This window comes from Rhinopithecus roxellana, chromosome 14 (assembly GCF_007565055.1).
Source record: "Rhinopithecus roxellana isolate Shanxi Qingling chromosome 14, ASM756505v1, whole genome shotgun sequence".
Lineage (NCBI taxonomy): Eukaryota > Metazoa > Chordata > Mammalia > Primates > Cercopithecidae > Rhinopithecus > Rhinopithecus roxellana.
In genome coordinates this window covers 125,855,266-125,868,136 of record NC_044562.1, presented here as the reverse complement: position 1 = coordinate 125,868,136, position 12,871 = coordinate 125,855,266, and positions in this window count along the sequence as shown.

Genomic DNA, 12,871 nt, shown 5'->3' with positions numbered 1-12,871 from the left:
AATGTCCCAGCTCTCTGCCCCTTGACTGCCTGAAGCCTCGTGTGCATGGGAGACTCCTGGGAGGGAGACAACACTGACAGCAAGGCAGGATTTTGCTAATGTTACAACTGGCATCCCACACCAGATCCTCTTGCTTACCCATGGCTGGACACCAGGCAGGTAAAGGAGTTTGCCTCCTGAGTTATTTCCATGAACTCAGGCCATAGGTGTCTCTGGATCTTTATACCCAACTCATGTAAGGGTAGAGAGTATTTCTAAAATATTTTATCCAGACCAAATAAATATCTTGAAGATCTTTATCTTACCTTTGAAAACCCATTTCTAATGTTTGCCATGCTATTTAACAAGACACTGATTTCACCAATCTAGAAATATTTCTGACATTCTCTAAGCTAATTGGCAATGTATCTGATGTTAATAGATATGCAGATAGCAGATGCCTATTTTCGCCTTCAGGAGGTTTCTTGATTAGAATGCTAGCAAGCCACTCCTGCGTGTTCCACCCACATTAGAGTACCAGCTGCACCTGGGCTGTGGCTTCACTGAAATCACACACACCAAGGAACACATTGTCTGGTTCAAAGACTCAAAGTAAATCACAGATGCCATAACAGAGTTGTGAAAAAACCTCAGAAATCCCATGTGCAGAGCCCTTAGCACTGTTCCTGGCACGCTAGTAAATATAGAATAAATGCTCGCTATTACTGTAATTGCTTTTTTTTAGAAGCCCTTCTCCATCTCCTTGAAGAAAGGAAGGAAAATTTTAATATCTAAGGGTAGTATGGAAAAGGAAGGTTATAGCATTTGTTGAGCAACTCCTGGGTGCCAGGTATTTCACGTGCTTTGCAGCATTTAACTGACACAAACCCCTGGCAGGGGGATTTGGTTATCACTGACTCCCATATGAGAAAGCCGAGTTCAGATGGCATAAAGCCCACAGCCGATGATGCCAGAGCCAAGACTGAAACTCTTACATGGGAAAGTCTGATGTGGCAGCCCAGCCGCCTCTCTGGCATTGTGCTTTGCACTCTCAACAATTGGGAGATAGTAAAATTTGGAGGTGTCAGGAAGATCCAAGTCTCAGCAGAAGGCAGGTGGGCAGTACAAGGCACAGAGTCATGGCTGTAGACACAGCCAGCTCACCTCGGGGGGCACAGGGATGTGGTCTGACCAGAGAAGACTGACTGGCTATTATCCCTTCAGGATTGTCACGGGGTCAATTCTCCCAGAATGAGACTCCAAGTGGAACAAAATAAATGGGATGGGGAGTAAGTGACTTTTACACACCCACACAGTCGGGCATGGGCTGTGACACCATGAGTTTAAGGCAGTCCTGAAACTTCAGGCTATTCTGACTCTTGAAGTTCTCCCTGGGGTAAAGGGGCCCCAGTGCCCTCCAGCTGTCTTCTGCAGGCACCCAGAGTTGGTCAAAGGAGCCGAGAGGCTCTAGGGAGGGCTCCAGGGGTGTGCTCCACACTAGTCACTGCCAGCATCCAAAGGGGTTCATCTTCTGAAATCCAGTAAAACCCAGTCCTTCCCTGGCCCCATTGAAGGCTCCCAACTGCCCCTGCCAGCCTAAATAACTCAGGTCTCCACCCCTGCCTCCCCTGTTCTGTTTCAGCACCTCTGGCCTCCAGAATCCCCACACACACTCCAGCCTCAGGTCTGTACAATCGCTGGTCTCTGCTCAGGACCCTGTTTCCTGGAGATTTTCCTCCCTCCAAGTAGACCTCACCCCAGATGTGACCTTCTCTGAGATACTTGGATTGCCCTTTTAAGAGTAGCACCTCTCATGCCTGTAATCCCAACACTTTGGGAGGCCAAGGCAGGAGGATTGTTTGAACCACAGAGGGTGAGGCTGCAATGAGCCGCAATCCACATCACTGCCCTCAGCCCAGGTAAGTGACAAAGAGCAAGACCCTCTCTCTCAAAGAGAAAAGAAAGAACACTTCAGTCCCTCCTCCCTTCACCTCACCTCCCTTTTCCTCATCACTGCCCGACACCACATTGCACATACTCTTTGTGAATCCATTCATTGTCTGCCTAAGATGGAAATGTAAGCTCCAGGAAGAGAGGGACTTCCATCTGTTTTGATCACTGCTCTGTCTTCAGCGCCCAGTATAGAGCAGAGGTGAATAAATGCTTGCTGAATGAAGGAAGTGAGTTCATCAGTCAATCCACCCGTCAGTCCAGAATATACTCCCTAAGGGGTTACCAGAAGTAAATCCAAGGACCACTTGGGTCAGAATTCCTTAGAGGACTTATACATGCAGATTCCTGGCTAGGAAGGAAATGGCATTTTCATGGTTCTGTTAAGGGAGAAGACCACCCCTCATATTGTCTTATGCCCAATTTCTGCCTCCAAAGAAAAAAGAAGTAAAAACTAACAGGCAGAAATGAAATTCACAAACAGACAGCCCGGTGCCATGCCCTAGGCCTGGTAGTTAAAAATCAACCCCTGACTTAACTGCTTGTGTTATCTATAGATTCCAGACATTGTATGGAGAAGTATCATGAAAATCCCTGTCCTGTTCTGTTCCATTCCGATTACTGGTGCATGCAGCCCCCAGTCATGTACCCCCTGCTTGCTTAATCGATCACAACCCTCTCACAGAGAATCCCTTAGAGTTGTGAGCCCTGAAAAGGGACAGGAATTGCTCACTAGGGGAGCTCAGTTTTTTGAGACCTAAATCTGCCATTGCTCCCGGCCGAATAAAGCCCTTTCCTTCCTCAACTGAGTGTCTGAGGGGTTTCATCTGCAGCTCATCCTGCTGCATTTCTTGGATCCCTGGCCGGGAAGCGAGGTGACCGGCGGACAGTCAAGGCAGCCCCTTAGGCAGCTTAGGCCTGCTCTGTGGAGCATCCCTGTGGGGGTCTCCGGCCAGCTTTAGTTACACGAATCCTGAGAGCGCTCCCGGGTAGGCAATTGTCCTAGTGGAATGCCTCACCAGAGCAGCGCACGGTAGGCCCCCACGGAGGATTAACACAGCAGCTGAACACCGGAAAGGAATCGGCACTTAGAGTCCAGACATCTGGAACACGGTAAGACCAATCTTGGAACTTGCCCACTCCATCTGAGTGGAAACACAGCCTCATCACCCACAGTGCACCTTAATTGGCACCTGGGTTTTTGTTTTGATTTTGACTAGATTTGCACCATTTTGGTTTAGATTTCAGTATTGACTTTTGGATTTGAACTGTTTGGCTTTGATTTCTGCTCTGACTTGGCTCAAATTGCTTGATGAATGAGTAACTCTTTATCCATACTTTGGTTTTAGTGTCAACTGCTTGGTGACTGAGTGACTTTTTGCCCCCTTTCCCCTCTCTCTTTTTAGTAAGAATATTGTTTTGTCTCCTGAGAGAGGAAAATGAGTAAAATACAAAGTAAGCCTACCCCATTAGGAACTATGTTAAAGAATTTCAAGAAAGGATTCGATGGGGACTATGGAATCACTATGACACCTGGAAACCTAAAGCCTTTGTGTGAGATATATTGGCCAGCATTAGAGGTGGGATGGCCATCAGAAGGAAGCCCAGATAGGTCCCTATTTTCAAAGGTATGGCACAAAGTAACTGGTAAATCAGGACACCCAGATCCGTTTCCATACACAGATACTTGGTTGCAGCTGGTTTTAGACCCCCCACAGTGGTTAGGAGGACAGGAAGCAGTAACGCTAGTGGCAAAGGGACAGACAGCCAAGGAAGAAAGAGTAGCTCCACTCCCACCAGTCCCTTCCCTAGGGGAAGAGGAAGGAAAGAAGAGAACAGCAGTTGGCAGAGGCAAGGAAAGATCATCAGAGAGAAAAAGAGAGAGAGAGACAGAGAGGAGAGAAAGAGAGGGGAAAGAGAGAAAATGAGAAAAGAGAGAGAGAGGAAAAGAGGCCAAGAGAGAGACAAAGAGGGAGTCAAAGAGAAAGGCAGAGAGAGGAAGAGACCTAAAAAGGAAGTCAAAGAGAGTGAGAAAGAGATATACAAGTAGTTAAGAAAAAAAAACAGTGTACCCTATTCCTTTAAAAGCCAAGGTAAATTTAGAACCTATAATTGATAATTAAAGGTCGTCTCTGGGACCATATAACACTCCAATACCACTTTGTTGTCAGTGTAAACAACAGTGTAGCCCAAAAGCACTGAGGTCACTGACAACCCATAGCCTTCCTATCAAAATTCCTTAACCCAGTAACCTGTGGATGACCCAAATACATTCAATCTATAGTGGCAACAGCTTTGCTAACAGAGAAAAGTAGAAAAACAACCTTTAAAGGAAACCTCATTGTGAGCATACCTCACCGGTTCAGAACTATCCTAAGTTAAAAAAAAAAAAGAGGGAAAAAGAGGGGGAGGAGAATTTATGTAAAAAGAATGTTATACAGTAAATTCTCATCCTAAAATAAATTAACCGGTTGTTTAAAAAAGGGATGTTTGCAATAAGTCAGAAAGTTGAGACATGTCGAAAAATTGTCTGTGAAAGTTGTGAAAGAAAAAATATTTGTGTTATAAAAAAGGAATTTATGCAAGAAATGTTGTATAATTTAAAAGTAATTAGGCCTCCTGATTGTAAAGCTATTGAAGAAACGGTTTATATACACAAGGTGTATAAGAAAAGTAAAATACACTTTTAGTAAACAAGATTATAAGGAGGCATAAAAATGTGAATTTTTACCTACATTAAAAGGTTAAAAAAATTTGTTTTGAAGGTTTAAGCAAGTTTTAAAATGTTAATTGTAAAGGAAATTCTGTGTGTAAACATATTGGCTAAAGTTAAAGGGGTATCATCCAGTTTTTCTGTGAACTGGACATTAAAGTAAAAACACAATGGTTTTTCCTTAAAGCACTAACCTGCTCTTTAACAAAAAATATAAAAGGTTAAAAAGAGTCTATAAAAATCTTACCTTATGGTCAGACATTAAAAATTGAATAAATATGTCTACAAAGTTTTATTAAAACTAAGTTTAACATTAATAACACACTAATATAAAGGTGAAATTTAGCTTATCTGTTATAAAAATCATACAGAAAGCATTGTCAAATATAAAATGGTGTTTGGCTTTCTTTGTTATAAAAACTGATAAAAATAGGTGCTAAAGGAAATTTCTCAGTAAGAAGGCACCAAGGACTATGAAGTCCACTGCTGATGTCCTCACATTTAAAAACAAAAGTCTGTTTTTTAGAAATTATATACTTGGTTTATCTTCCACTTTCCTTTCCCTCAAAACTAAAAGTCTTTTAGCACATGTACCACCCCTAGAATTTCTGGCAAACCAGCACCAGCCTGAAGACTATGTTCTCATCAAAGGGTGGAAAGAAGAAAAATTTGAGCCAGCCTGGGAAGGATCCTACCTTGTGCTGCTAACCACCAAGACTGCTGTTCATACAGTGAAAAAGGGATGGACTCATCATGCCTGTGTCAAGAAAGCACCACTCCCTCCAGAGTCCTGGGTCATAGTCCCAGGGGAAAACCATACCAAACTAAAGCTAAGAAAAATTTAACTCTTTCGTCTATACTCTTTCTTCTTTCCTTGCTCTATTGCTGACCATCCAGTTATTAACATAACCAAGTCAATTTCACCTCCAACTATTGCGTTTAATGCTTGCCTTGTTATACCCTGTGGGGACTTGCCAAGTCAAAGACAGCTCTCTACTTCAGAAAAGTACCTCTGTCCCTCCTGACTCTCCTCAGACTGGGCATTAATAAATTGGGACCATTTTATCTGGGGAGATTTCGATAAAGACCCCAGTGTCAACCAGGAGTCTTGCCCCCCGATGTAGAGCTTTCATGTCATAGTTGGTCCAATATTCTGTGGACCACTAAACAGCAAGGATGGACTGCTCCAACTGGTTTTTGTAACTTCCTAAAATCATACATTCATTTTACTAGAGGACCCTAGAAGTTAAAGACTTAAAACAAACTTTGGCAATTAAGACAGGATACCAATATGCAAATGCCTGGTTGGAATGGATCAAATATTCCATCTGCACGTTAAACAAAAGCAATTGTTATGCTTGTGTGCATGGCAGGCCAGAGGCCCAGATTGTCCCCTTTCCACTAAGGTGGTCCTCCAGTCAACCAGACTTGGGCTGCATGGTAACTCTTTTCCAGGATTCTGCAGCCTGGAGTAATAAGTCGTGCCAAGCTTTCTCTCTGCTATATCCTGAAGTTCAGCACCCAGCAGGTCAGCCCCCGAGGGCCATCCAACTTCCATCTCCCAACACTAAGTTCGCTTCGTGTCTCTCATGACAAGGAGTAAACTTAGCATTCCTTGGAGACCTGAAGGTATGCAGTGAGCTTAAGAACCTTCAAGAGCTTACCAATAAGTCAGCCCTTGTTCATCCCCGAGCGGATGTGTGGTGGTATTATGGGTGGACCTTTGCTGGACACTGCTGAGTAACTGGAGTGGCACTTGTGCTTTAGTCCAATTGGCCATCCCTTTCACCCTGGCATTTCATCAACCAGAGGGAGGGCAGGTGATAGACAAAGGATGGATCTGGTTATCAAATGGAAGAATAGCCGTGCCACAACTGCTAGGAGCTGCAGTCGTACTGGCTGTACGTGAGACCACCCACCTAGGCCAAGAGTCACTTACAAAGTGGTTAGCCTGGTACTTCTACATCTCACATCTGTCAGCCCTTGCCAAAACAGTGGTGGAGCAGTGTGTCACCCTCCGGCAGCACAGTGCTAGGCAGCACAGTGCTAGGCAAGGTCCAACTGTCCTGCCTGGCATACAGGCTTATGGAGCAGCCCCCTTTGAAGATCCTCAAGTAGACTTCACCGAGATGCCCAAACGCAGAGATCTCATCCCTAGGTTTGGACTCCCCTTATGAATCGGCTCAGTCAACCGGCCGCTATTTGTGGCTGACTTGGTACAGAAGACAGCAAAGGCATTTGGGTATGGATCAAGGATTGGAACATAGCCCCCTTGTGGCCATGGTGGAAGGGACCCCAGACCATCATCTCGACCACTCCCAAGTGAAAGTAGAAGGAATCCCAGCCTGGATCCACCACAGCCATGTGAAACACACAGCACCTGAGAACTGGGAGGTGAGATCAAGCCCGGACAATCCCTGCAAAGTGACTCTGAAGACGACAAGCCCTGCTCCAGTCACACTCGGAAGCTGACCGGTCCACGCATGGCTGAAGTATGAGGAAACTCACTGTGGGACTTATTCTCCTTAAATTTTGGACTCATACAGTAAGGACTTCAACTGACCTTCCTCAAACCAGGGACTGTTCCCAGTGTACACGTTAGGTCACTTAGACAGGGCAAAAAGTTAAAACTGCCTTTTTGTTCTATAGTTATTATAAATGTGCCAGAACTCTAAAAGGGACTTGTTTGTATAATGCCACCCAGTACAAGGTATGTAGCCCAGGAAGTGACCAGCCTGATGTGTGTTATAACCTATCTGAGCCCCCTATGGTTACAGTTTTTGAAATAAAATTAAGAACAGTCACTTGGTGGGGTCTAAACCATACTAAGAAGAATCCAGTTAGTAAGTTTCCTAAGTTGCAAACTGTTTGGGCCCATCCAGAGCCTCACTGGGACTGGACGGCCCAGCTGCACAATACTGGATATGCGGGCATAGAGCCTACAACAAGCTACCTGACCAATGGGCAGGTAGTTGTGTCATTAGTACCATTAAGCCATCCTTTTTCCTACTGCCCAGAAAAACAGGTGAGCTCCTAGGCTTCCCTGTCTATGCTTCCTGAGAAAAGAGGAGCATAGCCATAGGCGATTGGAAAAATGACAAGTGGCCCCCTGAAAGAGTCACACAGTACTACGGACCTGCTACATGGGCACAAGACAGCTCATAGGGTTACCAAACCCCCAACTATATGCTCAACTAGATTATACGGTTACAAGCTGTCTTAGAAATAATCACTAATGAAACTGGCAGAGCTTTGACTGTTTTAGTCCAGCAAGAAACCCTGATGAGAAATGTCATTTATCAGAATAGATTAGCCCTAGACTACTTGCTAGCAGCTGAAAGAGGAGTTTTGGGAAATTTAACCTAACCAATTGCTGTCTACACATAGATGATCAAGGGCAAGTCGTTGAAGACATAATTAGAGATATGACAAAACTGGCACATGTGCCTGTGCAAGTGTGGCATGTATTTGATCCCAGGGCCATCTTTAGAAAATGGTTCCCAGCACTAGGATTTAAAACTCTTATAATAGGAATTACAATAGTAATAGGAACCTGCTTACTACTTCCTTGTTTGCTACCTATACTCCTTCAAAAGATAAAAAGCTTCATTGCTACCTTAGTTCACCAAAATGCTTCAGAGCACAAGTATACTATATGAATCACTATCAATCTGTCTTACAAGAAGACATGGGTAGTGAGGATGAAAGTGAGAACACCCACTAATGAGTAAAGTTCTCAAAGGGGGGTGATAAGGGAGGAGACCACCCCTCATACTGTCTTATGCCCAATTTCTCCCTCCAAAGAAAGAAGTACAAACTAACAGGCAGAAATGAAATCCACAGACAGTCTGGTGCTGCACCCTGGGCCTGGTAGTTAAAAATCAACCCCTGACTTAACTGCTTGTGTTATCTATAGATTCCAGACATTGTATGGAGAAGTATCATGAAAATCCCGGTCCTGTTCTGTTCCATTCTGATTACCAGTGCATGCAGCCCCCAGTCATGTACTCCCTGCTTGCTCAATCGATCATGACCCTCTCACGTGGACCCCCTTAGAGTTGTGAGCCCTTAAAAGGGACAGGAATTGCTCTCTCGGGGAGCTCGGTTTTTTGAGACGTAAGTCTGCTGACACTCCTGGCTGAATAAAGCCCTTTCCTTCCTCAACTCGGTGTCTGAGGGGTTTTGTCTATAGCTCGTACTTCTACACTGTCGACAGCATCCACCCCCAACCACCCTACCCCCGCCCCTCTCCCACTCCGTCTCCCTCTCCCCTCCCCCACCCTTGCCACCCCATGTAGAGGCCTCCAGAGGAAGGCAAGAGGCAAGGTGAAGGGAATGGCTGCTTGGCCACCCAGGAGGATAGGTACTTGGCATAGGGTTCCCAGCCCTCCCCGTCACCCCAGCCCATCCAGGTTCCCAGGCACCAAGCATGGCTAAGAAGCAGCAGAGCTGTCAGCCTTGCAGGGATACCTGTGTGCTCAGTATATGTGGCTCTCAGTAGTAAGCGTGGCAGACAGGATATTTGAGGACCCTCACCAGTTTTCAGACACAGTCTAGCTCTTCTTTGATCTGTAACCCCTGGGAATGAGGGATCTCTAGTACTAGCTGAGATTGAGGCTTAGAATCAGATTATTTTTAATAAGAAATGAACATTTGATTTTTAAAATTGTTTTTGCCACTAGTCAAAGTAAATTATATCAACTTCATTTTACCTTTTTATAATATGCATTCTTTAGTTTCTCAGTAGTTTTAATATCTAATATTTATTCAGTATTAAATTCAAATTATATTCAAGAACTATTAAGTCATACTTTGAAACTCATTACAACATATTTAAATGAAAATTGAAGTCAGACTGTTTCTGTCTCTGGAAACAGATTTAATTTGATTTAGAGAAAACAGATTGATAAAGAAGTCTCTTTCAATGCAGATTCCTGGGACCCATCCCAGGTCCACTGAATCAATCTGATGGTACAGACTTGGCATTTGCATTCTTACCAGGCTCCACTCAGAATTCTCAGCTCTTTTCACCTTGAACCTGTGAGGTTTGAGATGTCCTGCAATGTCTGCCCTCAGGAAAGTGGAAATGTTTGAAGACCCAGAGTGGGAGGGTAAGCGCTAGGCCCCCAGCCTCAACATGCTCCAAGGTACTTGGTAAGGGACAGTGTACAGGACCTTGTCTCCAGAGACCTGCCGAGGTGGGTTAACAGCCAAATAAACCAAGTGGAGGCAAAGAGGCTTGAATTCACGAGGGAAAAAGAGACGGAGAAGAAACAAGAGGAAAAATATAGGGTTAACAAATAATGAAGGTTAGTATTAGCTAAGAATGATGTCCAGGCTTCTTTAACACATTGTGGAAAGAAGAAAGAAAAGAGAGAATGTTCTTTTGAAATCAGGCAGCCCAAGAACTGGATACAGTGAGCACTTCTGTGGAATCAAGGAAAGAACACATGTCCATGATGGAGATGACTTGGGCCTGAACCTTGGCTTCTCTTCTCTTTGTTCTCTTTGTTTCTCTGGGATGATGGAGATGACTTGGGCCTGAACCTTGGCTTCTCTTCTCTTTGTTCTCTTTGTTTCTCTGGGATGATCACTGATCTGTGCCTAGGATTCCTCATCTGTAAGAGGCATATATCATTATCTGTGCTTTTGCCTTGACATTCTGGAGGGTAGGCTGGTCGAGTCCATATATGACAGAAAATTCCAACCAGGAACAATTCTTGCCCACACCAACACTCCAAAGGATGGAGTGGAAACAGCTCTAACCCAGGTCTGCTTCTTGTTGGTTGCCCATACCAAGTACATGACCACTAAGACTTTGAATTTGCTCTAACCCTACCTGGATCCATCTTTCTCTTCCCCTCCACGATGAACTTGCTTTCCTTTGTTTGCCTGGAACATTCTCCACACGGTACCTTCTCATCATTCTGGTCTAGGCTTGACTTTCACCACTATAGAGAGACCTTCCCAGGCCTCATTATCCAATATTGCCTCCTCCCCCACCATTCTATCACATCATCCTCTTTTTTCTTTGTCATAGTACTTATCACTCTGAAATTATCTAATTTGTTCACAAATGTGTTGCCCACACCTGAGCTGTCATGGGAGTTCTTGGATGACAGAAGCCTTCTTTTCCTGTGAGCACATTCCCTGAAATATAGGAGACATTCATAAACATCCAAGAATGAGTGAATTAATGAACTTCCTTGAGTAGCCTCTTGGTCCACCTGCTGTCTATTCTACTCTCAGTTCTTCTCCCCTTGATTCTTTTGGTCTTTTTATCTCTGCCCTTCCCCATTTTGTCCTATAGTTCCCTGAGTCTGACTGTTTCTCCAACACAATGCTGGAGTGGAAGTTTTAGGCCCTTCCATTTCTCCTAGAGGATATTGGCTTGAAATAATTCAGCCTGGGCAGGAATCATTGAAGATAACTGAGCATTCTCTAGTAAAAGATCTAGTGCTGACGCATTATTAAGTAGACATCTCCTCATCAAAGAGGACCTTCTGGCCACCCAGTTTGAGAAGGCAGGGAAGAGGGCATGGAAGGTAAAACCCCCTCCTGCTATACTAACCAACAAGCATTGGGATGATAGATGAGAGCCCAGAGCGAAATACCCTCTGGAGAACTGAAAAAGAAGGAAAATAAGATTGCTCTTAGGTAAACAGGAAACTGAACCACCTTGAATCAGGGGTGCAAGCTTGGCCAAATCTCAGGTGGAGGCTCAACCATATCTAAAGGAAAGATCTCTTCTTCAAAGGAGTGGGTTGGCCCTGGAATTACGTAAATGTTTAGCCTCATTACTTGCCAAACATCTTGCCAAGAGATCTCCTTGCATTACCTCCTGTAATCCTCCCAACAGCCTTTTTCTTCACTACTGTTGGTCTTATAAGAATGAGATTCCTAAACCCATGGGAATAGGAACTATGTCTTTTCTCGTTATTCTCGCTTAATATTTTGTCCAAACATCACAGCATAGAACTGTTCTGGGAGGACGAACCATTGTTTAATTCCTCCACCCTGGGATTTTCCTCCCTTCTGAAAATATTCTCCTTTATTAGCTTCTGTATCTGCAGCAACTACATAGCCCATTCCTTTCTCTATTTTAGATTATTCTGTTCTGTGAGGAACACATCTGTTACATTTCTTTGATGGCCATTACTTATTTCAAAGCAATAGAGCCTGGTGGCTGGGCAAATGAACTTTTGAAAATAAGAGACCTGCAGGGCATGGTGGTTCACACCTGTAATTTCAGCACTTTGGGAGGCTGAGGCAGGAAGATTTGAACCCAGGAGTTCAAGATGAGCCTGGGTAACATAGTGAGACCCTGTCTTCACAAATAAAAAGAAAAAAGTCAGCCGGGCATGGTAGTCCATATGGTACCAGCTACTTGGGAGGGTGAAGTGGGAGGACCGTTTGAGCCCAGGAGGTCAAGGCTACAGTAAGCTGTGATTGCGCCACTGCACTCCAGCCTGGGAGACAGAGCAAGACCTTGTCTCCAAAAACAAAAACAAAAACAAAAACAAATCACAACAACGAAAAACCGTGTTTCAATTCAGGTGCTGCCACCAAATAGATACATGACATTGGGCAAGTTAACCTCTTCGTGCTGATTTCTGTCAGTGAAATGGGCTTAAAACTAGTTAACCTTAGGTTTATTGTGAAATTTATCATTAAGAGTTACAGTGTAAAGATTAAATTATTATGAAGTGTTAAAAAGTAATTAAAGCACACAGCACAATATCTGGAAGGGGATGTCAAGCTGGAGAGAATATTTGGAAAAGAAAATGGTAAGTGCTGAGCAAATGATAGCTGGTAAGGTTTTTTGATTGCAAGTAAAAGAAATTGCATTTGGCTAATCAAAGTAAAAAAAACATGAAGTTCACCATAAAGATACTGGGTCACTAATTGGCTCAAGGTAATCAGATCAATCAATCTGGGGAGGGATGGGCCTACAGGGAACCCAGCCTTCATGCAGAACCTTATCCTGAGTGCTGTTGCTGGGGTGACCCAGTTGCAATGGCCTTCCACTCTGATTCTGGTCTCAGAAAATCTGGGTCATGTTTTTCCTTTGGGTGAAAGTAGAGTCGGCCTTGTGATGGATAGTTCCTCCAAGATTATATTGAATGGGACAGGAATTGAAATCTATTAATTTCATATTGCTGCTACAACAAATTACCACACACTTTAAACACCACCAATTTATTGTTTTACAGTTGTGGCAGTCAGAAG